The following is a 13,226-nucleotide window of genomic DNA, read 5'->3' as shown; positions in this document are numbered from 1 at the left end:
CTTAATATTCATCAGATTCATTTTAGATGCGCGTCCATTAACCTTTGACTCTTGGTTCGCGCTGCTTTTGCGATCTGAAATGCGACTTACGAGAGAAAGGAACGTATAGTGTAACGAGAAAGAGCACGGGAAATTACCACAGGTCGCAGCGACGGTTGTGGCCGACCTGAAGGCGCGCTTTAGACGAAAGAATTTTACCATCGAATTCTACGGTGTAAAGTGAAAAAATCTTAAAGCATTTTGATGGCATAGCATAATCCATGGCATATTTCAAAGGCCCGCTAAAGACGAAAGCATTTCCCTTAACATTTATGCCATGACCAAGAAGCTACCGTGTAAAGTACAAAGTCTTGTGGCATTTCAGATGCCATGGCATATTTCATGGCATTTCTCAAGGATAGGATCGGTCCTATTTCCGTAGCATAACCAATCAGAAGCGACCTCTACGTCACGAGTGCAGATGTAATGGCGGTTGAGAGACTTGTAAACAATGTATCACTTCACATTTTAAAAGCACATTACTATTGAACCAAGAGGAATAAAGTTTCATATAAAAAGGTATTAAGTATAAATCCATGGCGCTGACTAAATACATACTTTGTACTCACAGCGTATACCTACACTATACACTACACGGATGGAAGAATAAATTAGTTGTATGCCTTTCGTGCTGTGTATATTATCTACCGTTCTATGAACGCTTCGCATCGCAATCGCTAACAGGAATGTTGCAAAAAATGCTTTCGTGTAAAGTTTTCTCTGCTATAAAAAATGCTACAAGATTTTTGAAATACTAGCAAAAATGCTAATGAAAATGGCATTTCGGGTAGCGTAACCAATCAGAAACTAGCTCTAGGTGACAAATGTATCACTTCACATGTTTAAAAGCCGATAACTAATCAATCAAGATTGAAAAACGTTTCCTACGAAACGGTGTACTGTTACGTGCCGGAATGAGAGAAGCCAATGATAAACAATAGATGGCAGCACAAGCGGAAAAACTGAAAGTAAATTATTAATGAATTAGGAGGAACTAGAAAGTGATTAAAATCAAATAAAACAAATAAAAGGGAATGAGTCGTGATTAAATGGTTGTAAATAAAGGATAAAAAACATAAAGAAATAAAGAAAACTCAATGATCGACATAATTCTCTTACATTGTATATATGAGGCGTTGCAGATAAGAAGGGCGAACTCAACAAAAAACATTGTGGGAAATGCATTTTTTTATGTATGAGTTGTCAAGCACAGTTCGAGCTCTACGAAAACTTAACAGAATCTCCGCTGTTTGATTCACATTCCAAGTGTAAATAACCCATAACCCTAGAGATTAGCCGTGGTATACAGAGTGACACTAAAAGACAGGTGCCATAATTAAGTGGCGTTCCTAACGTGTGGCATACACGAAAAAGGGTAGCAGTACAATTCAATGGTACGGCTTAGAAACATACTTTATTGGATTGATTTGCTTTATTTTACTTCGCCTTTTGTGCCCTTTCGGCTAATTTGCGAAAATGGGGATGAGTGATGATATGATGAATGGACATTCGCAAACATCCATGCCCAGACCAGGATTCGAACTCGGGACTCCGGGCGTCGTAGCGCGATGTGGTAACCACTCCGCCACGGGGGCCGGCAAAAACATACTTAATGTGTATGGTGGAACACATTAGTTGTTTCAATCAAACAACACACACTGCCATAGACAGAAATCTCAATATTAATGATAACTTATGCTACAAAAAATGTGTCTAGTTTCAGTTTGTTTACAAGATAACTCGTCAAAAGGCCATTTCCTATTTTAAATGACATCTCTCTATCAATTTATTAGTTATTAAATTGAAACCGCGTAACTCGCATGCCTTTCGTGTTGTATACACTGTCTAACGATCTCTGCACGCTTCGCAGTACAATAGCAAACGCGAACCGGAATGTTACGTGAAATGCTTCCGTGTAAAGTGCTGTCTTCTATAAAAAATGCCACAAGATTCTTTTAAAAATCTTTTAGTTCTTTCAAATTAATCGAGAAGATAAAACTTGCATTACCTGAATTAAGTCTGCTTTTATAATTTCCTCGTTGCTATACTAACAGGCAAAATAACAGTAATGCGTTACTTTTTGAGGCGAAGTAACGGTAACTACAACCAGTGGCGTGCCCAAAGGAGGGTTGGGTGGGTCATAACTCTCCCTCTTTGTACCAGTATTTCTCTATAATATATATAAAGTATATATATAAACAAAAGAACGTCGAAGTCTGAAAATGTGGCAAAATGAGGACGGACTACTAAAAGAAAAATGTACGTAACCCCCCTCCCTTTCGAAAATCCTGGGCACGCCACTGAATAAAACCTCCTCTCCTTTGAGTTTAGTAATTGCACCTGTTAATATTGCAGATAAAACGGCCGAAAAAGGTTTTATTTGAAATTTCATCTGCAGAAGCATTCAAATAGGAACATTTGTTCACAACACCAGTGACATACTTTAGATTAGCCTATATCTATCTTATTTAGAGGGGCTTTTTTTCCAACAATTGCCAATTTGTGTTTCTTTGCTGAGCACATATTCCATGATTGTATCGTAATTGTGCCTTCGAAATAATACTAATGCCATACTAAGTTAACATAAAACTATTTTCAGAGATAGCTAAAGTCCACATTATTTCGTGAAAATGAATTCACATACATTAAAACACTGTATTTTGACGAGATTTTGCAGTGCAGTGCAAAATTAACAAAATTATGTTGTGAATCTCGTAGTTGTATTTACGGTATAGTCATTTACGCTAAAAAAAGTAAGAAACATTAAGTTCATTGTCCGACTAACCTTTAACCTTCGAAATTTCCGATACTTCTTCATTAACAATGTTAACTTAAATTACAAAGCAATAAAAAAAAATGCCAAAACTAACTTCTAGTTTCGTATATAGCTAGAGGAAATTATTTAGATTTTCATATATACAAATTGATTTAATTTTATACCAAATTGAAGAAAATCCCTAAAACACAGACTTCAGCATAATTCTGCGACACTTATTGTGCAATTCCGTTCGGTACTTTGTTAGCGAAACAATTCCCAACATTCAACCAAATTGTGTGCAAGGGAAAAGAATACTACTCTGTTGAAATTATTATTAGTTAGGGAGTTATTCCAGACTAGAATATTTCTAGTAGTAATACCAGTTTAAACTGTTTTCACTTCCCTATAAAGTTTTCAGATGGCACAGATCAAGTGAGGTAATTAGTACCATAATGTAGTTTTATGGATTCTCGAAAGTACTTTTATTCTTATTGTCTGCAAAACGTGATTCTTATCAGTTGTCACAAATATTACTATGTATGACCTAATATGAGAACTAGTGTAAGAAGATTGAATTCATTCTCAGCATACAGACTATCTACTCGTACAATACTATTTGAAGCTTACACCTGTAGTAAAAAACAAAAAAAAAAATGCATCTTCTACATTTTAAACTGAGTGGTAAATGATGGAATGAAACCTAGAGCCTATATGTTCATCAATTGTAATTTTTTTAAAAAAAATATTAACTATGTTGAAAATATCCATAGAACTAAATTATTTTCCGAGTACTGCTTTTCTTATAGGCGTCAAAGGTTATGGAAATTTTACTTAAAAACCGTGCTTTGTAACCTGTTCTGAAACTGAATTGCCCATCTTTATATCATTTATTCTCATAGAGATGCACACAAATCCATATATATATATATATATATATATTAATAATATGTGTGTGTGTCTTGAACTTTGTACCACCAAAATAAAAAACGTTGCTGCATTAAAACTAACTAACTCTCTAGCCTTCTTAAACCCGAAGCTTCATGGCTGCAGCAACACAGGCCTTCCAACTGTCCCTATCCTGAGCAAGATCTATATACTCTTTTCCATCCCTGCAGATTTCCTTTAGGACCATCTCAACGTTATCCCTCCATCTTCGTCTTGGCCTTCCTACAGGTCTCTTACCATCAGGTTTCCCAACAAGAATCCTGTAAACTCTTCTTTCCTCTCCCATCTGTGTTACATGGCCTGCCCACCTAAGTCTTCTTGATTAATCATTCTAATAATATCTGGACATGAATACAAATTATGTAGTTCTAAATTGTGTAACCTTCTCCACTCACCTGTCTCCTCATCCCTTTTATGTCCAAATATTTTCCTAAGGCTCTTATTTTCAAATACTCTCAATTTATGTTGTTATTTCAATGTAAGGGACCAAGTTTCGCATCAATATAATACTACAGGCAAAATTACTATTTTGTATATTTTAACTTTCAGTTTCTTAGATTAGTTTCTGGCTCAGATTTCTGCATTACTGGTTGCAATCATTAAAATGCGGTCCTACTGCGGGTTCATTTGATTGGAAGGTTACTAGATTAAGTAAAGTCTATTCTATATTCTAAAAAAATGTATAATCCATCTCTCCTTCTGCATCATAATTAGCTGTAAAGAGGGGGATGATGGGTTTACCCTTGCTATATGTGCATTAGGGATTTTCTTCAGTCATTTAAATCAAGCATTCCTAAGAAATCAGTTGTTGAGCTCACCTTTGACATTGACGTATAAAGCTCATGTTCTGCATTTGCTTCGTTACTCTTATGTTGCCCAATTTGACATACACTGTTGCTGTGAGGTACGCAGTCACGGATGAAAATTTGATCCACTATTACACTGGTTCTACACTCAATGACGAGAAACAGAGAAACTCCACAACTGTAAACATTTGACACTTTCCTCTATTAACTTGAGCACACACACACACTTTTCTACACTTCTCGCACGAAAACAGCGTGCATAAAAAAAGCACAGTGAAGACCAACCGAGTGGGCGATTTTGTCACGATAAAAAAAAAAGGTTGGAGACCAGCTGGAGTTGTAAAAACAGCACACACCGGCACAACACACACACACGCGTGCGCTTGCAAAAGCGACGAGAGACTGAAAAATCCAACGCGCTCGCACGGAACACGTCACAACACGACTGATCAAACGCAAACCACGCTTTCAGTTCACGGCCGTGCTACGAGTCTTTCTTGTTTTGCAGCCGAAGCGTGCTCAGCCGTGACGAGCCTTTTTGCTCTCGAACCTGGCCGGACCGAATCGAGCCCAAATGACTCCCCCTCCTCTGTTCTCCCACTCGAAAACTACAACCCCTTCCCCACCGTCTCGCAGGCCATTAAGAAGCACCTTGTTGTTGCTTCCCCTCCACAGGTGCACATCAGGTACGAGAGAAGGGCGGACTGGTTCCAGGGAAGACGATGGAATTTCGAAGACCCCCCCCCCTCCTTTTCACCTCTCCCATTGTCCATCCTCATGCACCGCGGGGCATGCTGGGTACCTGCGAGAACAGAGCTCTTTCACGTTGGTTCCATTATCTCGAACCAAATTTGGGAAGGGAAGGTGTGTTCATTTGGTACAAAGGTAAGCCTTCCGACAAAAGATGTCCAAATCGTGCCTGACCAATTGTCTGCGAGCGCAAAGAAGTATGTGTTGCGTTTATCATTCGAGTTCTTGCTTGGCGTTCATGTAAACAATATGTGATTACTATTATGTCCAAGGCGTGAAAACTCCATTACGATACATTGTTCCTTTAGGCTAAACAGGAAAAACCAGTTACTTCCTTAGTTCATTTCTTCCCACCACACAGACACCATAAACGAAATAAAAAATACTATGATTCTTGCTATTTAGCCTCGCTTTTCTGCCACTTCTCTGTCTATTGGCGACGATGAGGAAGAGTGGTGGAATTGACGAAAAGAACACGCATACTAAGGCCGGGATTCGAACCTGGGTATTATGTTTCACATTTAAGTAATTGTCCTGAAAGAAACCAACAATGACGAGTGTCGACATTGGATGCGCCAATAGTCCACCTCACACTTACATACACACATACACAGGGAGGGGTGAGAGAGTAGAATAAAAGCTGAGACTGATGAAGGGACAATCTAACTAACAAGATAAAGAATAAAAGTAAGAAAAAGTATAGTATTCTATACATACGTACAATGGGATCTTCAAGTTTATATTATTGTATTGACCCATTCTGGTGACCAGAACAGGTCTTTGGCAAAGTATTTTTTTTTTCAAAAATTTATTTAAGGATTTTAATTTATTTGGTAATTAGTTAATCTATTAGTAATGTAGTGTGATGTTGATTTTTTATGTTAGTTTGTGGTTAGTTTTAGTTATGTAACTGTTGTTATTCTTGTTATGTTATATATAGGTATGACAATCATTCTGAAATCCAGAACAGTTAATGGTTTGAGTGGTTAAAGATGATATGGTTGTGTGGTCGAGGGTTTAGATATGGGTGATTTTATAGAAACTTCTCTGGAGGGTTGGCTTTGATTAGTCTGCACGGACGCTAATACCGTGTCATTCTACAGAATGATGGGATCAAAACCAGTCACTTTCACAATTAATCAATGGGTGATGTAACTTATTCATCCTTCATCCTCGATGATGATGTTGCATTCGTCATTAACATGACGTGTTAACGCTTGGCAGTGCGAAAGGCACAACAAAAACTAAACCCCTAACTAGCAAAACTAACAACTAGAAAAGACAATGGTCACTCATTGGGTTTTATGAACCTTTGAACCTGAATCATGGCTGGGTTAGGATAATTACCTGTCTATCTGAAGAATTTAGATAATTTCGAAGAATACAAATAAACTAAGTCCTCTGTAGGCTTCGTTGCAGGTTGACCAGCGCCTCGCCTCCCTTTTTCCTCCAATCCTTTCCTAAGCTCTTCTCTCTCCTCAATCCAAATTAAAAGTCAGTCCCCTCTCAGCTTGTCTCCCCTCTATATCACTAGGTCATGAAGCTCTTCCTCCATGCAGAATAGTGATTTTAACTGCCACTATGCAAACCGCTGACTCCATAGGCTGATGGAACTTCCTATATCCTGAATACCTCAGGAGGTTTGCATAGCACAACACTGTGCATTATTTACATACCTCAGAGGTTGAGACAACTGAGATAAACAAGTCAATGCCCTGGTCAACATGAAGCATCAGAGAGGCTTTAAATAAAATATAAACTTATGGATTGATACGATACCCAGTCTGGTTTCCAGATTAGGTTTCATGAGGTCGCGCGTCCGAAATATAACGGCGTCAGCATCATATTCAGCATTCCTCGTCGGTAAGGCATTCGGCATATAGGAAGCACTGATGAAGGGACATTAATAAAGAACACCCATGCACAGGCCGGAATTTGAACAAGCGAACTTCGGTGGCGAGATCGAAAGTCGACCACTCAACTCGCAAGCCAAAAGAAGAAAGATGCAGAAAGAATAACGAAAAAATGATAAATATAACAAAAAAAGTAACAAGAAATAGACGGAATCGAAAAAGAGAAAAATACAGGAAGAAAGATAAACTGCGAAAGAAGAAAGAAAAAGAGAGAAAAGTACAAACAGAGGAAGAAAAATAATAGAAAGGATAGACGATAGAGAATCAAAGTGAAAGAGAGGAGAAAGAAGAAAATGGACAAACAGAGTAAGTGTGTGTGTGAGAGAGAGGAAACAAGTGTGTGACTGTGGTGTGTGTGTGTGTGTGAGATAGAGAGAGAGAGTATTAGTATCCATCAGACCAGAGCCCAGTGACAATTAAACAACTTACCAAGAGAGATAAAATTATTCCAATCGTATCGACTACAAAATGAATGATCAAAGTAGAAAGTTCCGCGCAAGAACCGGGGAAAATTAGAAAAGGTCAGGAAGTTGTATTAAATAACTTGTGTAATGATATAAAGGGTGTTTTTTTAAGAGTGATAGAACTTTCGATATGGATAGCTGTCATTTGTTTTGTTTTGATGACATGTTGTTTTGTCATTTCATATCAGTGAGCATTGGCAAATGATCATGGAAAGACTGACGCCGCAACAACGTTTACAAATTGTGGAAATATATTTCCAAAATCAATGTTCTGTTCGCCAGACGTATAGAGCACTTCGGAAATATCGGTGCTGTCAGTGAATTGGCTTCCAAGATCATGTGACCTAACGCCACTGGATTATTTTCTTGGGGGTATATAAAGTCTCTGGTTTATGCTGATAAACCAGTAACAATTGACGCTTTGGAAGCCAACATAACTCGTGTTATTAAAGACATACGTCCCCAATTACTTGAAAAAGTGGTTCAAAATTGGACTGATCGAATCCGGTTCATCACAGCTAGTCATGGTGGACATATGCCGGAAATTATTTTCAGAAAGTAAATGTCAGAAAGTTATTTTTCAAATAAAAACACAATTGGCTTCAAACTTAATTTTTTATGTGTTTTATTTCAATTCAAAGTTCTATCACTCTAAAAAAACACCCTATATATACTTGTTATACAACAGTGGGCAGCGTACATATTGCAATCTGCAATTTTACTCACACCTGACAACAATTCGTGAACCCCTAAGCTCCTAGAACGACACTAACAACAATGTATTTTATTGGCGTTATTGTTTTCTGTTGCATGGATTATTATCTTCTTTGTAATGAGCCTTTATCTCTTTCTGTTTGCGTGTCAATATAGGGCTAGATATAAATCTTCGTATATAACAGAGTTCCCATAGGTTAGCAAGGTAAGTCTTTTTAAGTATTTATATGTAACAGTGGGCTAAAAAAAATGTTTACTGCATTTCTATTTTTATGTTTAATAAGTAGAATCTATGGGTGTAAGGGATGTACTTCCACGTAGTACACCCAATTATCAACCTCACTTAAACGTAGTACACCCTGAACTGCATTTTGCTGACGAACGAGGCTCTGGCGACTGGCCATGGCCAGTATAATTCTGTGTGTCGTCCTGTGTCTTGTCCTTATGTGTGCTGAGTGCCTCTTTACAGCCTCAGCTTTTAACCGAAGTCAGAATATTTTAATATTTTAGTTACAACACGACATTAGAGTATTGTTTATTTTAGTTCTGTTAACCTAGGTCAGACTATTTTAATCTTCCAACGTTACATATATATTATTAGTTACATTTTAGTTCAGGTAAGGGGCTGGACCCCGTATAACGTGACGGGTGCAAAATAGCCTAAGTGCTGACGCACCCAAAATTTTAAAATCAAAGCAAATATGTACGTATTTGTGTGTAATGTAAGTTGCTGCTACATTCTTAAACGAATTTCAAACTAAAACCATTATATTTAAAGAGACAGCATAAGTTTGATAAATATTCACCCACATGCCAATTAACTCAGCAATAAGTTAAAGGGCCAAAATGTTCAAATAATCTTTAAGCTATTTAATAACATTGAAGTTCAGAAACCGAAAGATCCACTTATAAATGCAAAGAATACATATTGCTGTTTTCTGTTAACGAGGTCCATTCACTTGAATTGTAGGTTACTGCAGGTAAGGATCTAAAAGTTACTCCATGTGTATTGCACCAGTCCACACAATGAAAGCACAGGGGGGTGGAGGTTGGGCCCCACACATTCTCTATCTCGGTGATAGTGGAGGTGACGCGGATTATATCACGCTCCGAAAGTCTTTACCCCCCTATGTAGTACCCAGGTAACCGCTGATTAGAGTGTGGGCCCAAGAACTGCTTTATGCAGTGAAATTGTAATAATTCACACCCGAGATCACCAATCCAGCGATCTACCTGGTTCATCCAACATTCTTTTCAGAAAAAAAATTACACTTGATATAAATAAGTATGAACATTTTAGAGTGAAAAAAATATGAACTGCACTAAAAAGTATTTCATCTTATAAAATGAGCCACATACACGTACAAAATAATCATGAAAAAATAGTTTCCCACACTGTAACTGATCATTTATCAATTACAAATGCATACGTAATTAAATTTTCTAAAGTAATAACCAGCAAAAAACTTCAAAATGTGATCAGATTTTGTAGTTTGCAACGTCCCCCGGTTGTACGTACACCAGTCGTCAGAAAGAAACGAAAATAATTACCAATTACACTATTCGGGCATTCCATTAACCGTTACGACGTTTCTGTTCATTTTTCACCTTCACCTTTTTTCTAACTGAGTGTGTCGTCAGGTGAAAAACATTCAGGTCGGTTCACTTCCTCTGCCGAGATGAGAAAGTGACGTCAACACGAACAGATTATGACATATTTATACACATATATACAAGTTCCAACCACAACTGTATCAATGTAAATATAGTTGTCTGTGACAACTTGCACATTATTTGAAGTAACCAACATTTTAAAAATCTTAACTTCTTACAAATATAAAACCTTAAACTCTCAGGTTCGTTACACGTTATTGATTTTAACTTTCACGTAGTTAATGAATTTCAGAAAATAACAAAATGTTTGCACATTATAGATTATTTCCTTTTAAATGTACGAAGCAAACTTGATAAAATTAATAAACTTAGCAGAATACTGTAAATTATTTTCTAGAGCATGACATTGCACATGATTTAAGGGCATACTAAATTTGATCAGTCTGTAGTGTATACATTTTTTATCATTCCTTGGAACCTCTGTAAGTTTATTTGAAACCTGAATAGCATTACGAAACAAACAAAACTCATGAAGCCGATTGGACCCTTGTAGGGTTACAGTAAGTTCTTTGATATCCATGCAGGAAACCCATCATCATCATCATGACCATCTTATTTTTTAAAAGAATGAAGCTCCCCTTGCACACTGCAACATGCCATGAACGCATGTGCGGACGAGGGGGGGGGGGGGTCGGGCCCCCACACATTCAAAATCTCGGACATTTTAGGAAGTGGTGTGTTCAGGACCATGCTCACGGCCCCTTCACGGTAACCCTTGTGCACGCTTTTATTAGAGGTTGGGTGAACCCCAGAGCTGCTCAATGCAGGGGCACTGCTGGAAAATTACTCAGCTGAATCGAATCTGGGTCTGTCGTATAGCTATCAGACACCCTACCGACTGGGTCTCCTCGGCTCTCACTGTATGTTAAAACGTCGCTTAATTAAGAACAGTTGGAAAGGGTAAGATGTTTTGATTTTATTTCAATGTGCCAGATTAAACATTTGCTTTAGTGCACTTTAAACATTGTGACTGGATCTAACTTTCAGTTCGAATCTAAAACATACTCAGAGCAAAGAATATAACTAACTACTCGCCCTGACAGAATGTAGATTGATTGATTGATTTGATTTATTTTACGTCGCTTTTCTTTAAGGTGACCACCATACGTCCCTTTTTGACCGGGACAGTCCCTTTTCAGAGGCGTGTCTCGGTCGTCCCGTCCATATTATTAAAAAGCCACTATTTGTCCCGTTTTATAACAGTCTGGGAGTTATCTTGAAAACCAAGTCAAAATTAGAGACATTTCATGCTAAACATGTATGTTCTTTTATGTGCTCCGTTACTTGTAGAGCAGTAAATAATCATGCAGTTTCTTTACGAAGTTGCAACAAGAATATAAATTTCTTCTGTCTTGACACACACTCAAAATAAAATCTAGAGTTGTGTGTCTAATATGTGTGGTAAGGTTTACGGGGAGATTAATGAACGATTGTTGAGGAATAAAGCTGCTCTCAAGAAAATGAGTTCTTCTGCTAAATACTTCTGGCATTACTCAAGTTCAGCATAAAGGCTGATCAGAAAGGACGAGAAACGCTATGTAAGTCATACCTCGATTATAATAATTAATAACTTTTGACATTGGGAAATCATATTTCATTTATTGTTTATGATGTATCATTTATGTCATCCATACTTTAGTAAATAATGACAATACGTTATTAATAACAATACTTTTAGGAAAGGCCTAACAGATTTTTCAGGAAAAAACGGGGATAAACTGATTTCCTTGGGATGTCCCGTTTTTGGGTCAAAATATTATGATCTCCCTACTTTTCTTCCACTTTCGGCCAATAGCGAAGATGAGGATGAATGGTGACAGATGAAATGGATGAAGGGACAATCACAAACGTGTCTAGGCTATTCGGGAAAAAGCACTCGAGTCAAAAGATGCAATTTTACAGCAGATAATTATTATGTTTATTCTCTTAATAACACATATTACATACATTATATACATGTTGGATCATTACTGTTTAGAATCTTTACACATGCTTAACATAACATAAACATAACATATTTTCATTAATTGGTTCAGTGAGACTTGAATGAAAACAACAGAAAATCTCAGTCAGTTTCGCCAACACCCTATGGGTAGGGACGTGAAGTTTTAGTTTTATTTTTCCCTAAATTTCGATGTTATTTTTTACTGCAATTCGGTGTAATTTTTCGCTGTTTAAAGCAAAATTCGATATTATTAATTTAAAATTGGTGTTATTTTTACAAGCATTTTTACTGTTCCTCTTATGCTTAGGATTTTCACATTGTTTTAGTTCTTGAAAACTGACACAAATTTTAGTTTTAATGACAAAACAATTATGGCTTACCTTTGTGAGAAATGACCAAATTTCTTCCATTTGGAAAACTATTTCATCTCATCAGCCACTAAATATGAAATGTTTATTGAATGATAACACCCAAATCTTTGAACACAATCATGCACATCATATTTCCATAACAATGCCAAAAAATCCCTCTGCGACCTCAAAATACAGTTTTGTGTACACACACACACACACACACACACCCAGAAACATCACAGATGTTTCTCCCTTAAAATTTTTCTGTTCCTGCGAAATCTCTTTTGAATAAAACTCTCACCAGCTAGACTACAAATAACAGATCTAATGGCGCTTCAGGTAGTTCTTTTTTAATAGAAGAAGTGTTGTCCCCAGTTTATAATGCATATTTCGCGGCGTTTTTCGCGTTAAAGTCCAAAATTCGGTGTTATTATGAAAAATGGCGCAATTCGCATTATTTCGCGATTTCGAAACACCGAAAACTTGCCTCGTTTACTTCCCCAAATACATTTTAAACACTTTATTTTGTTTTCCTCAACTTTTCGTTGTCATCGTTAAAATGGAAACTTCACGTCCCTACCTATGGGACGATATAACACAAACCCAACAGAGGATTACACTGACTTTTGAGTCCAGACGCCAGAGACTCGCTAGTGCAGTCTAGGATACACGTGGACGTGCCAGAATGTAGGAAAGGACTTGATGTCCCAATGTTAACCGCAAGAAAAATGAGTAATAAAAGTGGCTATAAAACCGAATTATTACAAAATAATGCTCTTGTATACAAGACCAGAACATTTCATATTATCTTTGTATTGAATATCGCAGTGTCTTAAGTTATCATATGCGACAGACACTGTAAACA

The 13,226-nt window shown here is 37.2% G+C and overlaps 1 protein-coding gene across 8 annotated transcripts in view; it reads right to left on the bottom strand.

Moving 5' to 3' along the window:
• The window catches only part of Liprin-gamma (liprin protein kazrin), a 664,640-nt gene that overhangs the window by 235,791 nt on the left and 415,623 nt on the right, over nucleotides 1-13,226 (bottom strand). For 2 of the 8 annotated variants that reach the window (XM_083120282.1, XM_083120284.1), the window contains exon 1: nucleotides 4,561-5,091. The exons of 3 other annotated variants lie outside the window; for them this stretch is intronic. The gene's annotated coding sequence lies outside the window, so the exon portion shown is untranslated. Of the gene's footprint in view, nucleotides 1-4,560; nucleotides 5,094-13,226 lie in introns of those variants that run through there. 3 more of the 8 variants (XM_083120287.1, XM_083120285.1, XM_083120286.1) reach the window with 3 other exon arrangements.

The sequence above is a fragment of the Lepisma saccharinum genome, chromosome 4 (genome assembly GCF_977018435.1).
Source record: "Lepisma saccharinum chromosome 4, izLepSacc3.1, whole genome shotgun sequence".
Classification (NCBI taxonomy): Eukaryota; Metazoa; Arthropoda; class Insecta; order Zygentoma; family Lepismatidae; genus Lepisma; species Lepisma saccharinum.
The sequence above is the reverse complement of the archived record's forward strand: the minus strand, read 5'-3'. Positions and strand labels throughout refer to the sequence as shown.